We start from the raw sequence: 15,742 nt of genomic DNA, 5'->3' as shown, positions 1-15,742 counted from the left end.
GGATGGAATGCCCTGCAGATATCAATGAGATCCATCTCATCTAATGTATCATCTAAGACTTGTGTTTCCTTATTAATTTTCTGTTTTGATGATCTGTCCATTGGTGTGAGTGGGGTGTTAAAGTCTCCTACTATTATTGTGTTACTGCCAATTTCTCCTTTTACGTCTGTTAGTGTTTGTCTTAAGTACTGAGGTGCTCCTATGTTGGGTGCATAGATATTCACAGTTGCTATGTCTTCCTCTTGGATTGATCCCTTGATCATTATGTGGTGTCCTTCCTTATCTCTTGTAGTATTGTTTACTTTAAGGTCAATTTTGTCTGATATGAGGATTGCTACTCCAGCTTTCTTTTGCTTCCCATTTGCATGGAATATATTTTTCCATCTTCTCACTTTCAGTCTATAGATGTCTTTAGGTCTGAAGTGGGTTTCTTGTAGACAGCATATATATATGGGTCTTGTTTTTGTATCCAGTCAGCCAATCTGTGTCTTTTGGTTGGAGCATTTAATCCATTTATATTTAAAGTTATTATTGATATATATGTTCCTATTGCCATTTTCTTAATTGTTTGGGGTTTGATCTTGTAGATCTTCTTCTTCTCTTGTATTTCTTAACTATATAAGTCCCTTTAACATTTATTGTAAAGCTGGTTTGGTGGTGGTGAATTCTCTTAACGTTTGCTTGTCTGAAAAACTTTTGATTTATCCATCAATTTTGAATGTGATCCTTGCCGGGTACAGTAATCTTGGTTGCAGAGTTTTCCCTTTCAGTACTTTAAATATATCCTGCCATTCCCTTCTGGACTGCAGAGTTTCTGCTGAAAGATCAGCTGTTAAAGGCATGGAGTTTCCCTTGTATGTTACTTGTTGCTTTTTCCTTGCTGCTTTTAATATTTTTTCTTTGCGTTTAGTCTTTGTTAGTTTGATTAGTATGTGTCTTGGCATGTTTCTCCTTGGGTTTGTCCTGTATGGGACTCTTTGGGCCTCTTGGACTTAATTGACTATTTCCTTTTCCATGTTGGGGAAATTTTCAACTATAATCTCTTCAAAAGTTTTCTCATACCCTTTCTTTTTCTCTTCTTCTTCTGGGGCCCCTATAATTCGAATGTTGGTGTGTTTGATATTGTCCCAGAGGTCTCTGAGACTATCTTCAGTTCTTCTCATTCTTTTTACTTTATTCTGCTCTTCAGAAGTTATTTCCACCATTTTATCTTCCAGCTCACTGATTCATTCTTCTACTTCAGATATCCTGCTATTGATTCCTTCTAGAGTATTTTTATGGTGGCTCAGAGGTTAAAGCATCTGCCTCCAATGCAGGAGACCCGGGTTCGATCCCTGGGTTGGGAAGATCCCCTGGAAAAGGAAATGGTAACCCACTCCAGTATTCTTGCCTGGAGAATCCCATGGACAGAGGAGCCTGGTAGGCTACAGTCCACGGGGTCACAAAAAGTCGGACGCGACTAAGCGACTTCACTCACTTACTTAGAGTATTTTTAACTTCAGTAATTGTTTTGTCTCTGTATGTTTATTCTTTAATTCTTCTAGGTCTTTGTTAATTGATTCTTGCATTTTCTCCATTCTGTTTTCAAGGTTTTTGATCATCTTTACTATTATTATTCTGAATTCTTCTTCAGGTAGTTTGCCTATTTCCTCTTCATTTATTTGGACTCTGTGTTTCTAGTTTGTTCCCTCATTTTTGTAGTATTTCTCTGCCTTTTCGTTACTTTTTTAACTCACTGTGTTTGAGGTCTCCTTTGCCCAGATTGCTAGGTTGCATTCTTTCTTCTTTTGGGTTTCTGCCCTTCTAAGCTTGGTCAAGTGGTTTGTGTAAGCTTCCTAGGAAGCTTAGATTTTGTTTGTTTGTTTGTTTTTCCTGTGATGGGCAAGGCTGAGTACGGTGGTAATCCTGTCTGCTGATGGTTGGGTTTGTATTTTTGTGTTTTTTGTTGTTTAGATGAGGCATCCTGCGCAGGGTGCTACTGGTGGTTGGGTGATGTCGGATCTTGTGTTCGAGTGGTTTCCTTTGTGTGAGTTCTCACTGTTTGATTCCCCCTAGGATTAGTTCTCTGGTTGTCTACGGTCTTGGAGTCAGCTCTCCCACTCCAAAGGCTCAGGTCTTGATCTCTTGTCAGGAACAAAGACTCCACAAGTGGTTTATTATGGCATTGAGTGAGATTAAAACAAATACCCGAAAATAAGAAACCAAAGATGAACCCCAGACAAATGGCAGTTACAAAATCAGGCAAATAATAATAATCAAAATAATGGAATATACACATATACATAAACACCCATAAGCAAAATCAAAACAGCCCAACAAAAATAAAGCACAATAGACCCAGTGAACAAAAGAAACCAAAAATTATATCCATCAGTTAAGAACAAAACTAACTAAAGAACAAACTAGAAAACAAAACTAAAGCAAGGTGCCAAGTGCAGAATAAAGCAATGAAAACAAAACTAACAAATATGTTGAGAGGAAAGGAAAGAAAGAAAAGAAAGAAAGAATATATATGCAAAGTTAAATAGAGGTAGATAAAGCAGACTTATATACATTAAAGATTAACTGGAAGGGGCAAAGAACAACAGGAAAAGCAAACAAAGGAATACATGTAGAAAAATAATAATTGCTTAAAAAGTTAAAATTAAAAAAAGAAAAAAAATTTTTTTAAAAGGAAAACTCCACAAAACTGCAAAAGCCCAGTGTAGAGGCAGAGGTTTATAACAATAAAACACGGTGACTGAGAAAAAAAAGCTCAGCAGCTTAATTAGATTTCATAGTGCCAGTAAAATCTATAACTACAACGGGGTGGGGGGGAGGTGGGTGGCAGGCAGGAAAAAAAGAAAAGGAAAAAAAAAAGAATCTACAGAACAAGTCAAAAGAAAAGAATAGTAAAGGTTTTCCCGAGTCACTGCTGTGAGAGTCCTTTCCGGCGCTGGGCGTCACAGTCCCCTTGCCTCCCTAGGATGCCCTCCACGCTGTGCTGGTCTCTGGACCTGCAGTGGGGGCAGCTCGGATTCTGATCTGGTCCTCCACCTCTGTGTCCTTGCCTCCAATGTTCACAGCTGTCAGAACTGGTGCATTTTCTTTTGCGGGAGTTCTCAATGGCCTTTTATATATTGCATAGACACAGACTCCACTAGCTGAGTGTGTGGATTTAATCTGCAGCTTGTACAGCTGGTGGAAAGGTTGGGGTCTTCTTCCTCAGTCACACTGCCCCTGGGTTTCAGCTGTGGTTTTATTTCCACCTCTGCAGTGGGTCGTCCACTGGGGTTTGCTCCTGAGGCTGCCCTGGAGGACTTGGGTTTGCCCCAGTGAGGGCCAGGTGTGGAGGTGGTGCAGCTGTTGGGTCACAGGGGTTCTGGCAGCACCAGGTACTCAGGGGAGTTGGTGGCTAGGGCAGCAGGAAATACAGTGCTCTAGAAGGGCATGGCAACAGTACTGGCCAACACGCTCCAGAGTTCTTTCCTGGAGAACCCCCTCCCTGACAGAGGAGACTGGCAGGCCACAGCCACGGGGTCGCAAAGAGTTGGACACGACCGAAGGGACCCTGCGTGCCCAGACACAAGACTTCTTTTGCCTGTGGCAGCTCTGCCCCTGTGAGAGTCGAGCGTGAAGGTGGTGCAGCTGCTTGGCTTGTGGGGACCCTGGTGGCACCAAGTGTGCAGGGACATGGACTGCCTCTGCTGCAGGAGTTATGGCCCTATCAGAGTCTTTTTTTGAGCCTCTTGTAGCTGGCAATCAGAAGGCCTTTTTTGCTAGTTTCTCTGTAGCTCCATCCATCCAGGCACTTAGAGGGCTCCCTTGCCCGGGGTCCTTCTCTTAGATCAGTGCATCCGCCACTTAAAGGGGCTCCCTGGGTGTGGTCCTGCTTTGTAGTTCAATGTGTCAGCGTTTGATGGGCCAGCCTCTCTACTGTTCAGCTGCCCATGCTGGCGTGTGGGGAGAGGCTATGGTGATGGCTCCACCCCCTGCACGTGACTCAGCAGTATCACCTTGCTTCCATGGCTGCCGGGCTTTCCTCCACAGGCATTTCCCACTGCAATCTCCTCCCTCACGTCCCCTCAATCCAGCCCTCCACAGCCAAACACCAGCCCTCGCCCTGGGATTGCTCCACAATCCCCAAACTCCAGTTCCCAGCCGCTGCACCTTCCAGGAGACCCGCATTCCTGTCCGGGGTACGTATGGCTGCGGCAAGGACTGTCTCATTCTCCTTCCATTTAGGCTGCCACAGCTCAGCTGTTTCACTCTCAGCCTTAATGTTTCTCCTCCTCTGATCAGACAGTTGTCCCCACGTGGGGATCAGACCCCTGCTTCAGTTCCCCCACCTGCCGAGGGCAGGTGCAGTCCTACAAACACTCCTGTTTTTCCCCCAGCTCCTTCGTCCTACAGAGTTTTGCGTGGGTCTATATATTCTTTTCCGCTGGTCAGGTCCCCCTGTCTGCTCTCAGCTGGTGTTCTGCATGCACTTCTGTGTCTGAGGGTGTGCTCCTGATGTATCCATGGAGAGAGATGTACTCCACGTCCACCTATTCCTCCTCCACCATCTTGTTCCTATTTCAGTTCTCTTTTGCTAATAAGTTACTCAAAAACTTGGTTGGTAATAAAAAATTAACAGTGCATTTTTCCTCATGATTCTGTGGGTTGACTAAGCTCAGCTGGGAGGTTGTTCTGCTTCACGTGCTCTCAGCTGGATCACTCATGTGACTGCTTTCAGCTAGGAGCTGGGCTGGGCTGCCTTGATGTTCCTCCACAAGCTTTACCACTCAGTGCACTATCTCCTCCTCTGGACATCCTCCAAATGGACTCTCAACTGCAGCAGTGTATCCTGGACAGTCAGCTTGGCAGTTGGGTTTCAGAAGAGAGAAATGCAAGAGGACCAGCCCCAAAATGCAAACACTTATGGTAGCCATATGGTCAAACCCAGGCTTAACTGTGGGGGGAAACAGAGAACATGAATGCAGGAGCTGAGGTTCATTTAAGCCACTGTGTATCATCTGCCCCATTGGCTAACTTGCTTCCCCTTCATCTCTTTGACTATGAACTAGTCCAAAAGACTGCTGTTGTGATAGTCAGGATACTTTTAATTAACATACCAAAAACTTGACTCAGAGAAACTGAAGCAAAAGCAAAACAAGTTGGCTATTGTGACTGTCATCAGGCATAGGCGGATCTAGGTGCTCAGATACTGTGTTTAGGGCTCTCTCGCTAACTCTTGGCTCTATGTGATTCTGTTAGCTTTATTTCCTATCCCCTGGAGAAAGAAATGGCAACCCGCTCCAGTATTCTTGCCTGGAAAATCCCATGGATGGAGGAGGCTGGTGGGCTACAGTCCATGGGGCCGCAAAGAGTCGGACACGACTGAGCAACTTCATTTTCACTTTCACTTTCATGTAATGAAAAAAATCACCAATAGTACATATTTAAATTGTCTTCACACCTTACAAACTCAAAAGGTTAGAGCTCTCTTCTGACTTTAATTTCCCAAAAGAGACTATTTGCCCAGAGCTCCAGACACATCTGTGGCTCTGTAGGAAGGATTCTTTTAGTCTTTTTCACTAAGAGAACAGCTGTTCAGTGTCATTAACGCTGCATAACAAATTGCTAAATTTTAAGTGGCTTAAAATAACATAAATGATCATTTTATTATATCGTGGATTCCGTGGGTCAGAAACTTCAGGCTGGCCCTGTTGGGCGGTTCCGACGCAGGAGGGCTCAAGAGGTTGGGGTGCCAGGTGACTGGAGCTGGAATGGGGTGGAAGGCAGAGGAGGAGGAGTGGATGGGCACCAGGGTCCCTCTTGGTGCAGCTCCTACGGTCTGTCCACCTGGGATAACTGGGCTGCTTCATGGCACGGTGGCCTCAGGGCATGTGGCTTCCCTGGCAACAGGCCCCCAGAGAGAGTGCTCCAACAAACAGGTAAAAACAGGCATTCCATTTTCTGACCAAGACGTGGAGAGCACACAGCATCACTTCCACTGGCCAGTCCTGTCAGTTACAAGTGAGACAGAAGAGGCTCGAGGAAAGAGGAACCAGACTCTGCCTGTGATGAAGGAGGGGGCACGTCCACAAAGCCATGCAGATGGAGAAGTCGTCTTTTCTTTTATTTATTTTTAATTGAAGAATAATTGCTTGACAATGTTGTGTTGGTCTTTGCCACACATCAACGTGAATCAGCCATAGGGATACACATGTCCCCTGCTTCCTGAACGTCCCTCGCACCTGCCAGCTCATTCCACCCCCCTAGGCTCTCACCAAGCCCCGGTCAAGCCCCCCAGGGCATACAGCAAACTTCCGCTGGCTCTCTATCCCACATGTGGTCGTGCATATGTCTCCATGTGACTGTCTCCATGCATCTTACCCTCTCCTTCCCCCACCCCCACCCCCACCCCCAGCCCCTGTGTCTGCAAGCCTGTTCTCTGTGGGGCCATCTTTGGAAAACAAAATCTGTCACAGCAACCCTCACAGGGCCCTGGCTGGGTGTACGAGCTTCACTTCTGAATGTACCCTACACAGGCCCAGGTTATCGGGACAGCGTGCTGCAAACGTGCTTCTCTGACTTCAGATGACCTTTACGTGAAGCACCCGTGATCTCCATCTCTAAGCTGACTTAGTCTTGTTGCTGTTCTCGTATTTCATCCTTCAGCAGTGGATGAAAAACAGTGTCAGTCCAGTCTTCATGCCCCACACTGGATTTCAACCCTGTTCCTTATCTCTGAAACTTCAGTCTGATTTGGCAAAAATCTCCACCAAAATTTAAATCAGTTTATTCTTAATTTTGTAACTTGAGAGAATAAAGCGAATGAAATTCTTGGGCTTTCTTTTTAGTTTGCTTGTCAAAAGTGAATCCAAATAAAAAGAACAGATAAATTTTAAGCAAAATAGAGTCACAAAAACTACGAGGAAGTCTTGAAAGCAAGCAGAGAGAAAAGACATATGGCACGCAGATAAACAATAATTAGTCAGAAGGCAGCTGTTTCTAAAGGAACGATGTAAACTAAAGTACAGTGAATCCTGCCAACTTGCTGAGTGACAATGATTATCAAATTGTCAAGAAAGCGTCCACATCCAACGAAAACATGTGACTGAAAATAAAATGAGACTGAGGGTGTGCCCGAGACGGCAGAGTCGAAGACCCTGAACTCATTTCCTCCCACGGGCACAGCAAAATTACAGCTTACAGAGCAACTGTCTATGAGGACAACCTGAGTGCTAGCACGAAAGATTTCCCAAAAGTAAAGCTATTATGGAGGAACCTCAGTGAGGTGACGGGGGCGGGAGCTGACGCAGAGCCACAGTGTAGTGGGATGCACCCCCCGAGCTGGTAACCCCAAAACAGGAACAGCACAACTGCGGAGGCTCTCCCCGAGAAGCAAGGAGCCATGGCCTCGCTCTGGGCTCCCTGGCTGCGGTCCTGCACCAGGAAGACAGGCCCCCAGAAAACCTGGTTTTGAAAACTAGTAGGGCTTATTGGAGAAGGCAATGGCAGCCCACTCCAGTGTTCTTGCCTGGAGAATCCCAGGGACAGGGGAGCCTGGTAGGCTACAGTCCATGGGGTTGCTAAGAGTTGGACACGACTGAGCGACTTCACTTTGACTTTTCACTTTCATGCATTGGAGAAGGCAGTGGCAGCCCACTCCAGTGTTCTTGCCTGGAGAATCCCAGGGACGGGGGAGCCTGGTGGGCCGTCTATGGGGTCGCACAGAGTCGGACACAACTGAAGTGACTTAGCAGCAGCAGCAGGGCTTAAGGAATTCCCTGGTTGTCCAGTGGTTAAGACTCCGCATTTCACTGCAAGGGTTCAATTCCTGGTCAGGGAACTAAGATCCCACATGCCGCTTGGCAAAAAAATATATATTTAAAACAAAAGACCCCACATGCTGTGCAGCCAAAAAAAAATCTACTTTTGCAAACTAGCAGGGCTCATGTTTGGGAGCCGAGGGCTACAGGACACACGTGTAGAACCTCACGTGCTCTGAGTCCCCAGACGGAGACGGTAACTGGGAAGGAGCCTGGGTCAGACCCACCTGCTGACCTCGGAGATCCCGCCGGAGAGACAGGAGGCAACCGGGACCTGCCCTGCGGCTGCCGACGCCCCGTCAGGGACCTCCTCCTACTGTGACGATGGCAGCACCGCACGTGCAGTTTTGGACGACTCCATCCAGCCTGTTGGTGCCAGAGGCGTACTCGCCCACCCGCAAACCAGCACTAGCCTCATGGCCCTCTGGGACAGGCAGACAGCCTCGCAGAAACCTGGCCCACCCACCAATAGGCCCTCAGTCACGGCACGGGGCAGGACCTCGGTGGACAGCAGAAGGCTGGAGCCTCAGTTTGCACTGTGGCATGGGTGGTTACAAACAAGCAAGGAACAGAGTCTAGAATGATCCATAATGGATTAGCATCCGAGACATCAATACAAACTCAAGCTTAGCTTGACATAGACGTAAATATTTACACACAGAAGTACTTGCGGATGTGTGTATATACAAAGGTTAATATGCATGCCTGCTGCATCAGCTAAGAGGGCACAGAAGCAAAGGTGCCCCCAGAAGCTGGCATAATTAGCGCCCAGAAGTCAGTTTCTGGTAGCGTTCTCTATTAGGAGGGCTCGTTAGGGCTCTTTGGAGAAATGGCTTATTCTATGACAGTGGCAGAAAACAGACGAGATGAGGGGCTTCCTTGGTGGCCCAGTGGTTAAGACTGCCTGCCACTGGAGGGGACATGGGTTTGAGCCCCGGTCGGGGAAGATCCCACGTGCCAAGGGGCGCCTGAGCCCGCTCTGTACAACCTGGGAGCCACAGTGACTGAAGCCGGTGAGTCTGGAACCCACCTCTGCAAGAGAAGCCGCCGCAGTGGGAATCCACTCCCCACAACCAGAGGAGCCCCACCCCTGGCAACTAGAGAAAGCCCAAGCCCAACAGCGAAGACCCAGGGCATCCAAAGATAAAATGACTTAAAAAAAAAAAAATAAAGAAAATATACAAGATGAGCCCAGAGCATCCTATAGTGCCAGAAAACTTAAAAGTGCTAAAAAAAAAAAAAAAAAAAAAAAAACTTGGAAAACTTGAATGACAGAATTAAGTCGTATGAGGTTATAACCCAGAGTATGAATATGATATAAATACATGATGAAATAAACATATAAATGGGGGAAATATGCAAATCTCCCATGCAGAACTACAAATAATTTATGGAGACACCCCACCCTCAGAGAGGTAGAATATAACTTTTAAGTGTGGGCTGCACATGGTGACTGCCTGCCATAGACAACTGTATGGAGAAGGTGGAAAAACAGGAACTTAACAGAAGAGAAATTTGAAAACTGCCTTAGCCAAGTAATCCAGGCCAACAACAACAGTGATCAATAAGCTTAACGGTCCTTAGATGCGATGGGGATAAACCTTCACCTCCTGTGGTCTTCCCCCAAGAACATATAATTCCCATAACATTTAATCACAAGGGGGGAAAATCAGACAATTCTCAATTGAGGGATATTCTACAAAATACCTGACCAGCACTCCTCAAAACTGTTGTTATCAGAAACAAGGTCCTGTCTGGGAAACTATCTTAGCCAAGAAGACCCTACGGATACATGACAGCTAAATGGAACGTGGTGTCCTGGGTGGAGTCCGGGGGCAGAGAAAGGGCATCAGGTGAAGACTAAGGAGATTCGGGGTGGCAAAAAGTCGGACACAACTGAGCGACTGAACAACAAGGAGATCTGAACAAAGTGGGGGCTTTGGTTAATAATAATGCGTCAGTATTGGTTCATTCCTTGTAACTGCTGTTGCTGTTGTTCAGGTGCTAAGTCATATCCGACTCTTTCTGACCGCGTGAACTGCAGCACACCAGGCTTCCCTGTCCTTCACTATCTCCTAGAGTTTGCTCAGATTCATGTCCATTGAGTCCGTGATGCCGTCCAACCATCTCATCCTTTGTCATCCCCTTCTCCCGCCTTCAATCTTTCCCAGCATCAGGGTCTTTTCCAATGAGTCAGCGCTTCGCATCAAGTTACCAAAGTACTGGAGCTTCAGCTTCAACATCAGTCCTTCCAATGAACACCCAGGACTGATCTCCTTTAGGATGGACTGGGTGGATCTCCTTGCAGTCCAAGGGACTCTCAGGAGTCTTCTCCCACACCACACTTCAAAAGCATCAATTCTTTGGCCATCTTTATGGTTCAACTCTTACATTTGTAAATTATTACCAGGAAAACCATGGCTTTGACTGCCGGGGTCCAGCCTTGGTAGATCCAGGGAATTCGAAGGGGAGAAGGCATCAGTGATCAGGAAACAACAGCTTATTTAAATGTTAATTAAAGATATAAAGAGTGGTTAGATAAGGATAGCTCAGTGAGGAAATTCAGTGGAGAAAAGAGGCTGAATAATTCAGCCAGAAGGTGAGAGAAAGAACGACATGGGGAGACCAAGCTTCAGTGAACAAGGCCCGCACTTTATTTTCCAAAGTAGTTTTTATACCTTAAGTTGTGCATAGAGGATAATGGGGGAAGGGGTAGAGTCATGCAGCAAGCCAGGCTTTCTTCCTGCAAACTTACCATATGCAAAAGTTTAGGTGATTTGCATCATCTTCTGGCCCGGAGGCCTGTTAACATTTTAAGACCCTTTCTTCAGAAAACTTATTTTTCTCTAAAGGTGACTAGTCAGGCGCCACCCTCCAAAAGCATTAAAGTTGCATTCCTATAGGGCAAAGGTGTGGTGGGCTATAATAAGAAAAAGAATTAACTCAAGGGTCCAAGGCTACAAACATTAAAGCTGCTACTTACACCAATTATACTAATCAATACACTGCCAGGGACACAGCAGGTAAGGGATATGGAGACTTAGCAGCAAACATTGGCCCAACAAGTGAAAAACCTTCACCAACACAATTTCTAATCAATCTTTTAACTGCTCAAAGGAATCTGTGTTTAGACAGTTTAGAACATCTCCCGCCTCTCACAGTTGGGAGGCTCTGAGCAATCACATGTGGCCGGAAAAACCTATTCAGGCAGGCTAGAGGACTTCCAGAGGAGTTTGTAGGTTGAAACACTGTCACACCCAGGAACTTTATTAACTGGAGCTGTAAGTTAACTCTCTTTTCAGAGAGAGGTAGTGGGGGACAGCCCCCCGTAAAGTCAGAGGTGTAGGTGAGAGCACAAAGCAGAAAGTAGGCAGACTCTGGTTTTGGGGGTAGATGCTCGAGAATTTCCAGGGGGACGCCTGAGGCTCCATCCCGCCTTTGCGTGTGCCGAGCCTCCTTCCTCATGACCTTTGCCATGGGTGGAGTTCCTCACGCTGGCTCCTGGCTGACTATGGACCTTTGTCAGTAAAGTGATGTCTCTGCTCTTTTAAATACGCTGTCTAGAAGGCAATGGCACCCCACTCCAGTACTCTTGCCTGGAAAATCCCATGGACAGAGGAGCCTGGTGGGCTGCAGTCCATGGGGTCGCTATGAGTCAGACACAACTGAGCAACTTCACTTTCACTTTTCACTTTCATGCCTTGGAGAAGGAAATGGCAACCCACTCCAGTGTTCTGGCCTGGAGAATCCCAGGGACGGGGGAGCCTGGTAGGCTCGCACAGAGTCGGACACGAATGAAGGGACTTAGCAGCAGCAGCAGCAGCAGCAGGAGGTTTGTCAGACCTTGTAATTTCTTGTAATGGTTCTTAATTTTTAAGAAGTTAATAATAAGGGAAACAGCGTGGAGGGACTATCTTAATTTTTCTGTAAACCTAAAAGGGTTCTAAAATTAAAATGTTATTTTTAAAACTGGTGAATGCTACCCAGAGAGAGGGAACGCGTGCACGCCTGATAAGAGAGCAGTCAGAGTGACACCAGCAGGGAGGGTGGCTAGTGGAGGAACTGGTCTGCATCGAGCCAGGGTTACAGGAAAGCTTGAAGCTTTGTCATTCCAAGGGTGATCGCTAACCAGCAGCACTGTACCACCTGGAAACATTAGAGATGCAGAGTCTCAAACCCACCCCAACCTACCTACAAAAAGAATTTGCACTTTAACAAGCTCTATATGGGTGATTCATACGCACATTAAAATTTTAAAGGCACTAGTTCAGTGACCATCTAACATGGACTGCCTATTCATCTTCTGTCCTCCCCAAACTCCACCCCAGCAAAATTCTTCTATCTATAAATCTCAATAATTCCGTTTTTCTTTTTTATTTTATTTTTATCTTTTTAACTTTCTCAAGATTTTTAGGCATTTCCCTGGTGGTCCAGAGGTGAAGAGTCTACCCGCCAGTGCAGGGGACACAGATTCGACCCCCAGTCTGAGGAGATCCCACATGTCCCAGGGCAGCTAAGCCTGTGCACTGAACTACAGAGCCCAAGAAGAGCCTACCGCCTGCACACCACCGCAAGAGAACCACCACAGCCGGAGATCAGCCCTGCTCCCTGCAACTGGAGAGAGAGCCTGTGCACACCACCACAAGGGAACCACCACACCCGGAGACAGCCCTGCTCCCTGCAACTGGAGAGAGAGCCTCTGCACACCACCGCAAGGGAACCACCACACCCGGAGACAGCCCTGCTCCCTGCAACTGGAGAGAGAGCCTCTGCACACCACCGCAAGGGAACCACCACACTCGGAGACAGCCCTGCTCCCTGCAACTGGAGAGAGAGCCTCTGCACACCACCACAAGGGAACCACCACAGCCGGAGATCAGCCCTGCTCCCTGCAACTGGAGAGAGAGCCTGTGCACACCACCGCAAGGGAACCACCACACCCAGAGACAGCCCTGCTCCCTGCAACTGGAGAGAGAGCCTCTGCACACCACCGCAAGGGAACCACCACACCCGGAGACAGCCCTGCTCCCTGCAACTGGAGAGAGAGCCTCTGCACACCACCGCAAGGGAACCACCACACCCGGAGATCAGCCCTGCTCCCTGCAACTGGAGAGAGAGCCTGTGCACACCACCGCAAGGGAACCACCACACCCGGAGATCAGCCCTGCTCCCTGCAACTGGAGAGAGAGCCTCTGCACACCACCACAAGGGAACCACCACACCCGGAGATTAGCCCTGCTCCCTGCAACTGGAGAAAGAGCCTCTGCACACCACCACAAGGGAACCACCACACCCGGAGATCAGCCCTGCTCCCTGCAACTGGAGAGAGAGCCTCTGCACACCACCACAAGGGAACCACCACACCCGGAGATTAGCCCTGCTCCCTGCAACTGGAGAAAGAGCCTCTGCACACCACCACAAGGGAACCACCACACCCGGAGATCAGCCCTGCTCCCTGCAACTGGAGAGAGAGCCTGTGCACACCACCGCAAGGGAACCACCACACCCGGAGATTAGCCCTGCTCCCTGCAACTGGAGAAAGAGCCTCTGCACACCACCGCAAGGGAACCACCACACCCGGAGATTAGCCCTGCTCCCTGCAACTGGAGAGAGAGCCTCTGCACACCACCGCAAGGGAACCACCACACCCGGAGATTAGCCCTGCTCCCTGCAACTGGAGAGAGAGCCTCTGCACACCACCACAAGGGAACCACCACAGCCGGAGATCATCCCTGCTCCCTGCAACTGGAGAGAGCCCGTGCAGCAGCAAAGACCCAGGGTGGCCGTAAATTAATTAAAAATAAAATACATTTGTTATACAATTTTTAAAGATTATTCCTCACTTACTGTTATTACCAAATACTGATTACATTCCCCATGTTGTATGAAGCCTGACTTACACCCAGGAGTTTGCACACCGCCCCACTCTGACACTGCCCGCATGCACTGGTACCCACTGGCTTGTTCTCTACATATGAGTCTTCCTCTTTCTTGCTCCATTCACTGGTTTGTGGTCTTTTTCAGATTCTACATATAAGTGCTCTCATACAGTTCAATAATTCAGTTTTTCTGATAGACATCACTTAACTACAAAAGCTGATGAACTCACGAGGAGCTCACACCAGCACTCCGTGACAAACTAGGGATGAGATGGGGTGGAAGGTGAGCCTTCAAGAGGGAGGGGACATATGTACCCCTGCGGCTGATTCATGCTGATGTGCAGCAGAAACCAACACAGTATTGTAAAGCACGTGTCCTCCAATTAAAAATATATATTTTTTAAAAACCTGATGAGCTTACCAGGGATTCTAATTGTGAAAATATTTCTAACAGGACAAATTACAGCCTGGATTTCCAGACAGCACTTTTAGTCTTAAGTTAAATTTTGTACTAGTTAATTATCCCTCAAACAGTTGGGAGAGTTAGTGTGGGGAGCTCTTTTTTTAAAAGGTAAGTGTTTATTGATCAGTTTGAAGTATTGGTATTAATAAATGTAAACTTACTCCCCTGGTGGCTCAGTGGTAAAGAATCTACCTCCACTGCAGGAGACGCAGGTTCTATCCCTGGGTCTGGAAGATCCCCTGGAGAAGGAAATGGCAATCCACTCCAGTGTTCTTGCCTAGGAAATCCCATGGACAGAGGAGCCTGGTGGGCCACTGTCCATGGAGGTCACAAAGAGTCTGAAATGACTTGGCTACTAAAACAAACAAACCCAGGAGAGAAAGAAAGAAACGTTCCCGCTGCCCAGATGAAGGTGTATTCACCTCTATCTACAGAGTAGAAAATCAGGTAATTACAAGTGAAATAAGGACTGTAAGCTCTAGATTACTCTCAGGAAACATTTTCTGAGTCTAAATGCACTTTTTAATTAGCTCTTCCAATAGCATCATGCTAATTGGCTAATTTGGAAATGATATGAGACCCCATGTGCTTTAAAGAAAATCTGTTTGTTGATGTATTTATTTGCACCTGAGACTGTCTTATTGCTGGCAGGACAGATATTATTAAAACAGAATCACCTGCTTATTTAAACCAGATTTTTTTTTTTCCAAACATACATGAATTGGATTATCCCTAGTGTTTCAGGAGTAAGTATTAGCATTTTGAGTGATGGGAAATTGCCACTTAGCCAGGAAATAAATGAGCTTTAAAAAGACCCCATTATTTTTTACAAGGTTATCATTGTAAATGTTTCATAATAGAAGGAACGCCCTTCAGGTTCACCCTCCTCGTGCTTTACGACCAGGGTGTTAACCTCCAGGCAGCCCAGCTCTTCACATCAAGCCACAGCGAGTTTTCATCAGAGGTTATTACATAAAACAAAATCACCTTTTATTGGTCCACACAATATTTTCAACAAGTTTCTCCGTGTGTTATTAACAGCTATTTTGTGAGGAAAATCTATTGAGTTTATTTGGGCTAGGAAATTGGCTTTCTAAAGCTTTCATAAGTTAAACATACTGTACTATTAACAAGAGCATCCTGAACTCTAGAAACGTGATTTAGGTGAGAATACGGTGATATATTTGGATATTTATTTATACCTCACCTGAGTGTTTCATCCTGCTGTACTGCCTCACTGAGATGGCACTCATAATTTAAACAGACCTCCCCGCTAGCTTACTATTGAAAATGTTCCTTTACAGTCTAATTGCTGCCACTAAATAAGAAAAGGAGACACTCGACGGACCACCCTGGATTTCAGAAAGTGCAGGAGTCAGTCTGCTCCCTCCGGCGAAACCTTTTTTCTGCAAGCCTAGCTGAGCTGCGGGCAGAGCCTCGGCGCCAGGTTTGGAAATGCCAGGGCGCCCCCTGCCGCTGCCGGCGCGGAAGCACGCGTCTTCGCTCTTCGTTCGGAGGGCAGGACTCTGAAAGGGCCTTAACCCAAGTTCAGAGGAGTGGTGGTTAGTCAGGCGGAAGGACGGACGGAACGAAGGGACAAA

Source organism: Bos grunniens, chromosome 1, assembly GCF_055505025.1.
Source record: "Bos grunniens cultivar Pamir isolate PY7600 chromosome 1, Bosgru_T2T1.0, whole genome shotgun sequence".
Classification (NCBI taxonomy): domain Eukaryota; kingdom Metazoa; phylum Chordata; class Mammalia; order Artiodactyla; family Bovidae; genus Bos; species Bos grunniens.
Note: the sequence above shows the minus strand (reverse complement) of the source record.